Consider the following 14,982-nt stretch of genomic DNA (forward strand, 5'->3'; position numbering starts at 1 on the left):
TTCGCAGGAGATTAGTCTAAACTAACAATTTTCTCTTCTTATTGTGTTTTGAAATATCAAGATCACCTGGACGTACTACTAGATGGTTACACCAGTGATCGATCGCATAAGCGAAACCAGACACCAGAAAAGCAGCAGCCTGCATTTTCTACCTCTTCAAGCTAGAGGTGCACATACAATCAACACATGAATTCAATTGTTTAAGCACACATTGACTAACTGTAAAGAACAGAGAAATCGATGACAAATTAATCAATCAAATGGCTTCAAAGCCAACAAGACAGACAGTCAAACCAGTACACAATCAAAGAGCGGAGCAAAATCAAAGCTTAAAACTAGCTAGTTAGAAACTCGAAAAATGAAAAAGAACATGCATTGACCAATCGATCTCACCTCAAGCAATTTGGTAAAATAAAAAGCCCTTTTTGGGCCTGATCAGAGCAAGGGGAATTAAAAGATGATTAGTCTGAACTAACAATTTTCTCCTCTTATTGTCTTTTGGAATGTCAAAATCACCAGTGATCGATCGCATAAGCTAAATGAAACACCAGAAAAGAAAAAGCAGTTGCAGTTAGCATTCATTTTCAAGCTATACAATCCACGCAGTTGTTTAAACACACATTGACTAACTGTTCAGAACAGATACCAAATGGCTTCAAAGCCAACCAACAAGCTAAGACAGTCAAACCATGCCAGTACTCAATCTAAGAGATGAGCAAATTAAAGCTAAAACTAGCTAGCTAGAAACAAAGCCAATCCAACGTCAACAATGCACACATTGATCTGACTAACGAAATGCCAAATTAATTAATTAATCCTATGGCTTCAAAGCCAACAAGACAGACAGACGCAAATTAAAGCTAAAAACTAGCTACCTAGAAAGCCAATCAGGAGACAAAAAGGCAAAAAAAATTACCAAAAATTTCAAAAGGGCACATCATATTTTTTTAAAATCAAAACGGCAAAATCGCTCCTGCCGGAGCGATTTTCCTTTGTCACATATTAACGCCGTGTACTCCGTTAAAATAAAATCGCTGCCCTAGCGATTTTTGTCCAATTTTTTTTCCACTAAAATCGCTGGCACAACAGCGATTTTTTAACTCTAATTTTTTTTCTCCACCTAATATCGCTGCTATGGCAGCGTTTTCATAGGAAAAAAAATTTGGCAGCTTTTTTGTAAAAACTTTTTTTTGGAAAATTGCTGCCCTGGCAGCGTTTTTCTTAATTATTTTTTTTCGAAAATCTTTTCTTAATATTTTTTTTAAAGTTTTATAAAAGAACAATATTTTTAAAAAAAATTGCTGACAGAGAGCATGATTTCATCCAAAAATTTGGATTCGACGTAGAAATTATCAAAATGAAGCACGAACTTTAATCGGTGTCGAATTAGGCTGTCTTTTAAGCAGTTTTTGTTAAAAAAATTATTTTTTAATAAAACCACTGCCTTGTTTTCAAAACGAAAAACGATTTTAAAAAGAATAAAAATTGAAGAGAAACGAATTTAAAAAAAAATTAACTAAAACACCAAAAAATAGGGAAGAGGATTGGAATGAGATAGAAAAATATTACTGTGATAAAAAGTTTAAACTTTTAGTGTATGAAGATGGCTTGTGACTTCTTGCCCCTTTTGCGTCTATTGTTCCTTCTGAATCGACATTTACCACCACAGGTTGATTAATCTGCGATGAGTATCGATCGATTCGATTTAAAAGTGTAATTTATCAATTTGTAGATATACTAAAATATTGTAGAACCATCAAGTATTAACTTATCAGGTATCAGTTATTGATCGATTATCGGTTTAACTGTTAAGATTTGACAAAAAAAAAATCAATGAAAATCACTTATGAACAAGATAACAAACCAAATGAACTATGCACATGACTTGACAAATTTTGCATCTTCCTCAAAAGTATAAACATAGACACATTGTAGAGTAATCGTGAGTTTGAGACAATTAGAAATAAAAAATGAAAATAAACTCTAAGTTAAAAACTTTATATATAGAATGGTATAAATATAATTTATTGTAATTTTCGATCGGGTTATTGGTTAATTAATCCGTTAAAAAAATACCTCAAGGCCTTAAGAAGCAATATTCTGATAATAGAAAAAATCTAAACTTTTATCGAAACCGCTAAAGCAATAAAATTCCATATCCAATTAACGTTGCTTAATAAAGAGGAAGAGCTAGAGTCATGTTTCATGTCCAACAAATTGCTTGTTGAAAAAGAATATTTTTATTTTTGTACTAAATTTTAACATGTGGTAAATATACATGTTAATAGTATTTTCCAATATATCATTTCTAATTTATATTCCTTCTCCATTGTCACTCTGCTGTTTTACTCTTTGAGCTCCCGTTTCTAGGTTAATGTTTAGATTTTGGTCCCAAAAAAATTCCACTCAAAGCTTACAACTTTTCAACATTAATGGAGGTTACACCCTGTTAGCAACTTAAAGTTCGAATCTTTACTGTCAAATTTCAACATTAATGGAGGTTACACCCCGTTAGCAACTTAAAGTTTGAATCTTTACGTCCACATTTAAACATTAATGGAGGTTGCACCCGGCCCGTTAACAACTTAAAGTTTGAATCTTTACGGCCAAACATAGAGATGGACGCACGCCCAACTAACAGGAGGCCAACATTCAACCAGCGGGAACTTAAATGTGTTGTGATTGGTTCTTTATGCTACGTCGGTAGTGTAGTTTGCTTTTATGTGCACGCCAAACGCAAGAACCTGGGGTGGAAGCTTATTGTTGTCATAGCTATGTACATTCTATCTATTGTGTATATATTGTGTTTCTTGGTATTCAAAAATTTGGGTATATAAGACGTGATTTTGTGCATGTCAATGCTGAGCTTGCCAGAGCATGCAACTTAATTGGACCTCTTGTTGCATTCTGGGACTTACCCTTATTCCACGGGGAGTACAGTAACGAAACATTATTTGTTATGTTACTTGGATCGATGTGTCTTGCAACTACGCTGATGTTTATTGCACCGATTAATACCGACTTTGGGTTGTTGGTCTTGTTACATGGGTCTACTGTGAAATTGGCGTGGGAGAATGACAAGGATGATCAATTTATATGGTTGAGGACAGCTTCGGCTTGCTCCGTGATAATCCTAGTTAGATACCTCGTTGATAATGAAGCAAGAAATGGGATTCCTAATCAGGTTAGGGTTCCTGCAGTTTAATGAAGGCTGAATGAAGCTGTTTAATTTGTGTTTAGCCTAGTAGAATTAAGACTAACTCAATGACATTTGAAAGTGTATTTAATTATTATACATTGTTGACGTTGGATTGACTTTCTAGGAGTCCGGAGCCAAAAGAGCAAAAAAAATTGTCAAAAATTCCAAAAGGGCACATCATATTTTTTTAAAATGAAAACGGCAAAATCGCTCCTGTCGGAGCGATATTCCTCTGACACATATTAACGTCGTGTACTCCGTTAGTATAAAATCGCTGCCAAGACAGCGATTTTTGTCCACATTTTTTTCTGTGCCAACGATTTTTAACTCTAATTTTTTTCTTCCACCTAATATCGTTGCTATGGCAGTGTTTTCATAGGAAAAAAAATTGCCAGTTTTTGTAAAAACTTTTTTTAATAAAACTCGCTGCCCCGGTAACGTTTTCCAAAAAAAAAAAAAATTCGAAAATTTTTTCTTAATTTTTTTTAAAAAGTTCTATGATAGAACAATATTTTTTTAAAAAATTGCTGACAGGGATCCTGATTGGTCCAAAAATTTGGATTCGACGTAGAAATTATCAAAATGAGGCACGAACTTTAATCGGTGTCGAATTAGGCTGCCTTTTCAGCGATTCTTGTTAAAAAAATTATTTTTTAATAAAAACACTGCCTTGTCTTCAAAACGAAAAACGATTTTAAAAAAAAATAAAAATTGAAGAGAAACAAATTTAAAAAGAAAAAAAATTAACTAAAAAGCTGTCAAATCAGGAATTTTCAGCCATTTGAAAACTTTTTTACAAAAAAAAAATCTATATATATAACTTGAAATCGCTGCCTTGGCAGCGATTTTGGTGGAACTAGTTTTTTTTAAAATAAAAAATCGCTGCCAAGTAGAAATATTCTTTTATTTTATTTTATTTTTTGAAATTTCTGTCAACTAGTCAACATCTGAATGTAAATTTTTTTTTTATCTTTTTTTAAATCGCTTCCCATGCAGCGTTTTTGCGATTTTGTATAAAAAAATTGCTGACATGGAGCCTGATTCCATTCAAAAATATGGATTCCACGTAGAAATCATTAAAATGAGGCACGAACATTAATCGTTATCGATTTAGGCTGCCTTTTCAGCGATTTTTGTTAAAAAAATTTTTTATAATAAAAACACTGCTTTGTTTTCCAAACGAAAAATGTTTTCAAAAAAAAATCAAAATTGAAGAGAAACGAATTTTAAAGAAAAGAAATTTAACTAAAAATCAGTCAAGGCAGCAATTTTCAGCTATTTCACAGCTTTTTTAAAAAAAAAAATAATATATATATATATATATCTTGAAATCGCTGCCTTGGCAGTGATTTTTGCTATTTTAAATTTAAAAAAAATCTGATGGTAAATTTCTTTTTTTTTTTTTAAATCGCTGCCCGTGCAGCGTTTTTGCTACTTTAAAAAAAATAAATTAAAATCACTGCTATTACAACGTTATTATAAAAGCAAATTTATTTTATTTTTTGACTAGTTGACAGAAATTTCAGATGTTGACTAGTTGACAGAAATTTCAAAAAATAAAATAAAATAAAATAATATTTCTACCAAAATCGCTGCCAAGGCAGCGATTTTTTAAAAAAAAAAAAATTAGTTCCACCAATATCGCTGCCTTGGCAGCGATTTCAAGATATTTATATATATTTTTTTTTTGTAAAAAAACTGTTAAATGGGTGAAAATTGCTGCCTTGACAGCTTTTTAGTTAAATTTTTTTTTTTTTAACTTCGTTTCTCTTCAAAAAAAAATTTTAAAATTATTTTTTATCTTAAAAACAAGGCAATGTTTTTATTAAAAAATCGCTGAAAAGGCAGCCTAATTTGACACCGATTAAAGTTCGTGCCTCATTTTGATGATTTCTACGTCGAATCCAAATTTTTGGATGGAATCAGGCTCCCCTGTCAGCAATTTTTTTTAAAAATATTGTTCTTTCATAAAACTTTTAAAAAAAAATTAAGAAAAGATTTTCGAAAAAAAATTTAAGGAAAACGCTGCCAGTGCAGCAATTTTCCAAAAAAAAGTTTTTACAAAAAAACTGCCAATTTTTTTTTCTATGAAAACGCTGTCATAGCAGCGATATTAAGTGGAGGAAAAAAATTAGAATTAAAAAATCGCTGTTGTGCCAGCGATTTTAGTGGAAAAAAAAATTGGATAAAAATCGTTGTCCTAGCAACGATTTTATTTTAACGGAGTACACATCGTTAATATGTGTCAGAGGAAAATCACTCCGGGAGGTGCGATTTTGCCGTTTTTGTTTTAAAAAAATATGATGTGCCCTTTTGGAATTTTTGGCAATTTTTTTTGTCCTTTTGGCTCCGGACTCTTAGAAAGCCAATCCAACATCAACAATGTATAATAATTAAATACTCTTTCAAATGTCATTGAGTTAGTCTTAATTCTACTAGGCTAAACACAAATTAAACAGCTTCATTCAGCCTTCATTAAACTGCAGGAACCCTAACCCGATTAGCAATCCCATTCCTTGCTTCATTATCAACGAGGTATCTAACTAGGATTATCACGGAGCAAGCCGAAGCTGTCCTCAACCATATAAATTGATCATCCTTGTCATTTTCCCACGCCAATTTCACAGTAGACCTGCATAACAAGACCAACAACCTAAAGTCGGTATTAATCGATGCAATAAACATCAGCGTAGTTGCAAGACACACCGATCCAAGTAACATAGCAAATAATGTTTTGTTACTGTACTCCCCGTGGAATAAGGGTAAGTCCCAAAATGCAACAAGAGGTCCAATTAAGTTGCATGCTCTGGCAAGCTCAGCATTGACATGCACAAAATCACGTCTTATATACCCAAATTTTTGAATACCAAGAAACACAATATACACAATAGATAGAATGTACATAGCTATGGCAACAATAAACTTCCACCCCAGGTTCTTACGTTTGGCGTGCACATAGAAGTAAACTACACTACCGACATAGCATAAAGAACCAATCACAACACATTTAAGTTCTCGCTGGTTGAATGTTGGCCTCCTGTTAGTTGCGCGTGCGTCCATCTCTATGTTTGGCCGTAAAGATTCAAACTTTAAGTTGCTAACGGGCCGGGTGCAACCTCCATTAATGTTGAAATTTGGACGTAAAGATTCAAACTTTAAGTTGCTAACGGGGTGTAACCTCCATTAATGTTGAAATTTGACAGTAAAGATTCGAACTTTAAGTTGCTAACAGGGTGTAACCTCCATTAATGTTGAAAAGTTGTAAGCTTTGAGTGGAATTTTCTTGGGACCAAAATCTAAACATTAACCTAGAAACGGAAGCTCAGAGAGTAAAACGACAGAGTGACAATGGAGAAGGAATATAAATGAGAAAGGATATATTTGAAAATAGTACTAACATGTATATTTACCACATGTTAAAATTTAGTACAAAAATAAAAATATTCTTTTTCAACAAGCAATTTGTTGGACATGAAACTTGACTCTGGCTCTTCCTCTTTATTAAGTAACGTTAATTGGATATAGAATTTTATTGCTTTAGCGGTTTCGATAAAAGTTTAGATTTTTTCCATTATCAGATTATTGATTCTTAATGCCTTGAGGTATTTTTTTAACTGATTAATTAACCAATAATCCGATCGAAAATTACAATAAATTATATTTATACCATTCTATATATAAAGTTTTTAACTTAGAGTTTATTTTCATTTTTTATTTCTAATTGTCTCAAACTCACGATTACTCTACAATGTGTCTATGTTTATACTTTTGAGGAAGATGCAAAATTTGTCAAGTCATCTGCATGGTTCATTTGGTTTGTTATCTTGTTTATAAGTGATTTTCATTGATTTTTTTTTTGTCAAATCTTAATGGTTAAACCGATAATCGATCAATAACTGATACCTGATAAGTTAATACTTGATGGTTCTATAATATTTTAGTATATCTACAAATTGATAAATTAAACTTTAAAATCGAATCAATCGATACTCATCGCAGATTAATCAACCTGTGGTGGTAAATGTCGATTCAGAAGGAACAATAGACGCAAAAGGGGCAAGAAGTCACAAGCCATCTTCACACACTAAAAGTTAAAACTTTTTATCACAGTAATATTTTTCTATCTCATTCCAATCCTCTTCTCTAGTTTTTGGTGTTTTGTATAGTGTTTTCATTTAATTTACATAGAGATTATTATCCTCAAAATATTTTAAATTTTTGTATGAATCTACTTTTTTTGCTATTCTTAATTAATATTGGAATATATTGGAAAAAATCATTTCGCAAATTCAACGAACAAGGTTTTTTGGCATGAGGGAAATTTTCCTAGTGTTTTTCATAAAGTTCCACTTCTTCCTTTTTATAAAATAATTTGTAGAGAATGCAAATTTTTACTTTGACTATAATCTCTTATTATAGGATTGATTTGGTGCACATTTTTTGTTTTTGTTTTTTTTATCGGTGTCCAATACACGTATTGAAGTTCTTATTAATTGATTCAATCCGCGTAAGATTTTCATTTCAAGAAGGTATAATACATAAATGAATTGATTTTGTATTATATTATTATATAGGATATATTGTTTCATATAAGATGTATGTGTTTACTTAGCTTGTTCAATGTTATATTATATGTTTAATTGTTTTTTTATGCATATCTAAAATGGGAGATTATAAATATAAACTAAAATCAAGTTAAAAGTGTATATTTATGTATTATGCATGGCTTCTTAAAATGTGAATCCAAAAGTATGATTTTGGAGAATAGAAAATCCACATATAGATTCTTTGTGTACTTATTTTCAAGAATCAACAAATGGACAAAGAATAATCCAAAATCTCTATTTTTTTCTCCCAACGTGAAGGACAAAGATAATAATTATGTTTACTAATTTGCTGTTTGATTCAAAACAAAATTCCTAGAATCTCTACTCTAAAAGAAAATTAGCCAAATGTTAGTCATTGTTCCTTGACGAATACATTAGTGGTCCTAAAAAGGTGAATATTTATAGAATATGACCTTTGGATTTAATTTATCTTCTAGGTACAAGTAATTGTGATATATATATTTTGTATATTATTGTATTATTAGATAAGGGGGGTTATGGCACTTTTTAGAGTTAAATTATGGATATTTCTTCCTATTGTTAGGCTGCACAGGATATTTCTACATTATTTCTCACTACATGCGTAGAGCGTATGATGTTAGTGGAAAAGACGTTATGTTGGGATTGGCAATGCAATCCTTTTGCTTTATGGCGAATGGGATCTTGTTTGTTAGAGCCATTGCTTTGAGCTTCTGCTTTGGTATATCTATCTACAGATACATGACATATTCCACTCCTCCTGCATTACCGAAGCTTTCTGTTTGTAAAATGGATCGAGCTCCTCCTCTCTTGCATTTTGTAGTATTACAATTCCTTCATTTGTCCCAGAGGCGGATCTATTAAGGGATGTGGGGGTGCCACGCCACCCCCGAACTTCGACGGAAACTCTATATATACATAGGTATATATATATAATATTTATATTTATATAAAGTGTGCCACCCACAGAACAAAATTGGCTTGTGATGCCACGGTAGGAGGGCAACTTTAGAAGGCTGATGTTACGGGTTCGAATCCCATTTGTACCTATCTTTTTGAGAAAGACGTTTTTTTAAGAAAAAGGAAATTGCTGCACACATTCTTTTAAGAAAAATTAGAGAACTAAAATTAATTTATATCGAAAAGACGAATAATTTAATCAAATATAAAATTAATTTAATCGATAAGTCTATTTGGCACCCACGGAGTCTAAATCCTGGATCCGCCACTGATTTGTCCCGCATTCAATATTCATAACGTCTAATATGCTACCTGCCACGACTCGATTTCTCGAGTCATGATGACATCTACTATAACCCACTAGTAGGTAAGCCAACCCGTAACCGAAACAACGAGTAATGGGTTTGAGGGTAGAAACTAAACAAGAGTAGGCAAAGTTTAAGATAACAATATAAATAGGCAGAAGCAAATCAAAACATATATATACAAATAAAGATCCCTCCCACAACCTGAAAGTCACTAGTATAGAGCTACTAACAAAACGAGTACAAGTCTCAAAAGTGGACCACGGAAACTAGACTGTCTCAAAAGGCAAAAGACAAGTTTGTATATACAAATGGAGACTGAAATAGTACAAAACGTCGAGTGCTCACCCCCGTCTCCGAATCACATTGCTCCAAGCTCAATATCAACGCTGGCCACTAGTGCTCAGCTTGCATCACGAAAACAGATGCAGAGCGTAGCATGAGTACCAAAACAACAGGTACTTAGTAGGCATCATAGGCCGACTGAGCAAGAAAAACAAAAGGCAATAGAAGGCTGAAACTAACCGCACTGATAGAATTTTCATCCGAGCGCGTTTTCCAAGAATGTTGACCAAAGTCAACCTTAGGCCAAATTTCAAAGGCTAAAATGTCAAATGGTCCCAAACTCGCACCGAATGCCTCGGGGCTCGTTCTGACCATGCTTCTAGCCTAATTTGTCCATTACGGAGCTGATGGAATCGTCGGAATTCCGTCATGGGGTTGTTAACATGATATTTTGACTAAAGTCAACTTTTCAAGGTTCAAACGCTCCAAAACAGGGAAACAGACGTAAAACCCAAACAAACGAGCAGGCGATCGAACAATCAGTGCCAGCAAGTCATAAATATCGCTATAAGAACGCTCTAAATGCTGAAATGAATGAATTAACTCAAAAATGACCTGGAGGGTCATTACACTACCTCTATTCTCTTATTATACTATTAATGTTGGTACGTAAAACATGCGGTGAATTCTTTCAATCAGGAGGATAGATGATTCCTCGTAATTTCAAAGCTCCTTGGAGATGCGTATGTGTTTGGCGAAGTTACAGAAGAAGGAGGTGAAATATTGAGAAGGCTTGACGAGTTATCTACTAGATGTCGAGGATGAGGCGTGAGAGTATGCAACTACTTTGAAAATAGAAGAGACGATAAAATGCTTACCTTTGTGAAATTCACTATGACCAAATCCAAGTCAAAATAGGTCGAGTAAATTGAAGCCTCTAACGTATGTTATAAATGATATTTCTTATGAAGAGATGTGTAAACTCTATAGGATAAGCGTGCTTGTTTTGGCTTAAGAGAATTTGCATTGATTAAGGGATTGAATTGCTCATCATACCCCCGTAATGCAAAAATAACAAAAGTTCTTTAGAAATTCATAGAACAGGACGCTAACTTACACCTGTACATTCCACATGATCGACTTGATTCTAAAGATGACTTTTCAGTTAGTTAGAGACAGAAAAAGATGTCGATATCAAACAGTAAAAGAATTCTCCTTTCGCTTCGAGATTGCTAGCTTATTCGTCTTGAGCCGAAGTGTAAGTAGCTTGCAAAGAGGGATCAGTTCCCCAACTGGTATCAATAGATAGGGCTGCAAGTAAAATAACCAAAAGCGGTTGAGAGTGGAAGGAGTTAGCATTCCAGCTCGGATTATTCAAAAAATCTCATAGCTTTAAAAGACAAAATATTAAGCTAGGGTTTGGTCATATATTCACAGTATTTAGTCAAGATACACAAAAATTCAAACACCACTATTATAAAAAAAGAAGTAATAACTATTACAATTTGTTTTAAAAAGAACGTGAAAAGAGAGAATATGCAATTATGTTAGTTTCTGATCTTTTAACTCATAAAAAAGCCAAAAGATACATCACACAGAAATTTATGTAAATTCAAAATTTTAGGTGTGACACATAAATAAATTAGAATAAAGATAATAATAATAATAATCTAAGTATATGCACTTTTGACCAAATATCAATACACAATTAGTACGACAAAACCTTTCATATTGCGATAATATCTCAAACGATACTCAATAACTATACTCAATTTTGTTTTAAAATAATATAATTTAGCTTTAAAGGTTAGCCAAATTGATTCTCGATTAGAGAAAATGACACTTAGTACTTTGAAACATATCCAATTTAGTTTTGATATTTGGCTTGAACTTAATCAATGAAATTGTTGAAGGATTTAACTTTCATATTACCAATGTATGTTAACATGTTGTAGTGGGTATATGTTTGTCTTGCTTTCCGACTCACTAATCTCAGTTTTTATGAACGTTTTACTTGTAGACAATAATTCATGTTTTAGATGATCTGATACTGTAAAAATTCATTTATGTTGTCAAAGCTAAACTTTTTTTAGCAAATTGTTCATTTGCAGGTATATCAATTGTCTATTGGATCGAAGGTGCGTTTTACCTTCATGGCCAGCTGATAGAATATTAATTCAAGTTCTTGAGATGATTCAACTGATCCTGTCATTAAGGTCCAATTAATAACTTAATTTTCCATTTGAAGGAAGGAAAAAAAAATCTTTTTTCTAATAAAATTTTTCTAACAAGGAAATATTCTCAAAAAATATTGTCGTACTCATTTTTGAGCCTCCAACAATGTTGGGCCGAAGGATCCAACACCTTATCAAAAATATATTTAAAGAGTTTGAGTAATATACCTCGCACTATCACATTTTAAGCTACATTGATTGTGTCGGTATATATAACTTACAATTAACTTATACACATTGATTATATAATAAAAAATATGCATTTTACCTATTATCTACCTTATTTTCAAGATTATGATCCTATAAATACCTTTTAGATGACGTAATAGAGTATAAGGGCTAAACATTTATCAAACAACATTCACAAAAAGAATAAATTAAAAAAGATGAAAACTAATGTCTCAAAGTATAATTAACAAAGTAGTCAATGATAGGAAATTTTAGGTCAATTATATTCGTGCATGCAAATATTGGACTAGGATCGATGATTCATGACTTGCAACATTTTTAATTTTTTTTTTTTCTCTATTGGCATAAGTTGTGTATTAAATACATATCATCTTTATCAGATACATTACTATCTACTAGCTAAATATAGAAGATACAACATAAAAAAAATTATACAAAAAATGACTAAAATTCAGTCATATATGCATAAGCCATTAAAAAAATTCAGACATGGTGGAATTGTGTATTAAATACATATCATCTTTATGAGATACTTCTTCTCCGTAATTAATTGTCCACTTTTGAATTGACACACCTATTAAGAAATTAATTATTGACATAGTGAGTTTATCATTTTACCCCTATTAATTATGAAGTGAATGGATTAAAAATTTAAGATTTTCAAAAATTTCTACCTTTTTCAAAGTAATAAATGTAATGGGTAAAATTATTTTGTCCTTTCTTAATTTGTCAAAGTGGACAAGTAATTAGGGACAACTATAAAAGAAAAAGTGGACAAGTAATTAGGAACAGAGGGAGTACACTACTATCTACTAGCTAAATATGCAAGATACAACATAAAAAAATTTGTACAAAAATAACTAAAATTTATTCATATATGCACAAGCCATTAAAAAAAGGAAAATTGTATATAATAGCAAATTATTAATTCAAATTGAATGCTATAAACATAGTTTGATTTAATTGTACCCATAGCAAACTATTGCTAATTCGCCTCTCTCCTGAATCTCGCTCGCCATTCTCGTTCTCGCTGGCAATCGCTCTCGCCTCTCTCGCTTTAATACAAACACAAATGTATAAAATGTGTTTGTGTTTGTATAAAGGGAGAGAAAATTGTATATATACATATATTTTCGTTCCCCTCTCCCAGATCTCGCTCGCCACTCTCACTCGTCTCTATCACTTTATACAAACACAAATGTATACATTGCGTTTGTGTTTGTATAAAGCGAGAGAAAATTGTATATACAAATACAAATGCTTATATATTTCGTCCTATACACTTATGATTATACAAATACGATCTTCCCCTGCCCAGTTTTCTGTTGTCTTTCTCTCTTTCTCACTTTATACAAACACAGATTATACAATTGATCTTTTGTATATGTATACCCAGTGGCGAATTTATGTGTAAAAATTGGGTCACCCGAACCCGTGGTCCTCTGACTAAACTCGATATATTAGTTGTATAATTATTAAAGAACGTATTAAATAAACACTTGTTGAACCCGTTCTTAAAGTTGTAGGATGGTTCACTGGTTTGACAGCCAGATTTTAACACCAAGGTCCTGAGTTCAATCCCAGCCAGCCACAATTCACCAATTTTTTTTAGTAACTAATAACACTCGTTTTTCAAAAAAAAAAAAATGAAATTCTAAAGCAATGGTGCACCCGTTTTCTTGAAATCCTGGATTCGCCTCTGTGTATTCCGAAACAGAAACAGATAATACAACTGCATTCTTTTGTATATGTATAGCGAAATATACATAGTTATGTTTGATATAGAGCGCAATTGTGCAAACTATAACTATAACATACAAATATGATTTTTTATGTTTGCTATATGTGAAAATTGCTATTAAAAAAATTCAGACATGGTATATATAAGATTATTATATGTATTCTAATTTTCTTTTTATTTTTTCAACGAAACAAAATTAAATGATTTTTTTATAAAAATGTTCAAATAAATTAGTGAGGTTGACATAACAATAGCCTTCCCATGCATCTTGATATATGGTCGTCGTCTTTAATTTGTCTACGTGACATGACTTCAATATAACAATTTATTTTAATATAAAATAATCTAATGTTTTTTCTAATAAACAAAATTGAAATTAAAAAAACCGTTAAATTAGTAAGGTTAACATAAAAATAAAGGTAATAATTGTGAATAAGTTAAAAAGGGTATTTTTGACCAAATGAAATAAGAAGAAATTACATGTTCTTCATACTCCCATTTACAGAGGCTTCCATTTTTGTGAAGTTTCCATTAATTGGGTGTTACTATTAAGTTTGCATATTTTTGTTTTTTCACTCAAAGATTGAAACTTTTCTAGCATGCATGGAGGCACACGCATACCCATAAGTTTTTTCAATCTGTAGGTTCAATTTCAAAGTTTCAATTTTTAGCTTCAAAGTTTGAATGTTTTTCAAGAATGGAGCCACACCCATCTACCAAAATGCAAATGTTCAACAGACACGAACTCGTATGTGGTATAATTTTTTTTTTATGCTACGTAGGTAGTTTTTGTGGACAACGTCTTACCAAGGAAGTATATATGATTGGAAGGTTTACGTTGGGTGAACAATTTATGCTCTTCATGCCTTGTTTACTTTATATCTTATTCTCCAAAAAATTGGAGTTATCCAACTCCATGCTGAGATAGGCCGTGCAGGTTTTTTGGTAGGACCTGCTGTAGGCATATTATCCCTGCCTTTACTCGAAGGCGAGTATAAGAATCTAGCATTGTTTGCAAGGAACTATATCTTTTGCATTTATGTTGATGTTTATTGCGACCGATTTTGGGTTGCTGACTGTGAAATTGTCGTGGGAGAATGAGGATGCTGAAATGCTGGTATGGGCGAGGACTGGGGCAGCTTGTGTAGCGGTACTTATCATCAGATATATCGTTGATAGGGCAGTACAGATGAGGATTGCTAGAGAAGTTGAGGTTCAAGCTCGATGAAGATGGAATTGATGGATGGTTTCATTATTGTTTAGTATAGAATTTATGATTGATTAATGAGCAAGTGAGTGACATTCCTGTTTGATATTTGGATTTCAATTCCTTTCCCTAGCTAATTATGGATTATGTTTATCTATATAGTTTAGTGTACAAATGTTGGCTTATCTTGTACCTCTATTTGCAACATGGCTGCTATGCATTTTAATTTTGAGGGGTTCAATTACATTGTCCAGCGCTTCTAGCTAGTCCCTCTTT

The sequence above is a fragment of the Solanum verrucosum genome, unplaced genomic scaffold (assembly GCF_900185275.1).
Source record: "Solanum verrucosum unplaced genomic scaffold, falcon-dt-bn FXZP01000255.1, whole genome shotgun sequence".
NCBI classification, from domain to species: domain Eukaryota; kingdom Viridiplantae; phylum Streptophyta; class Magnoliopsida; order Solanales; family Solanaceae; genus Solanum; species Solanum verrucosum.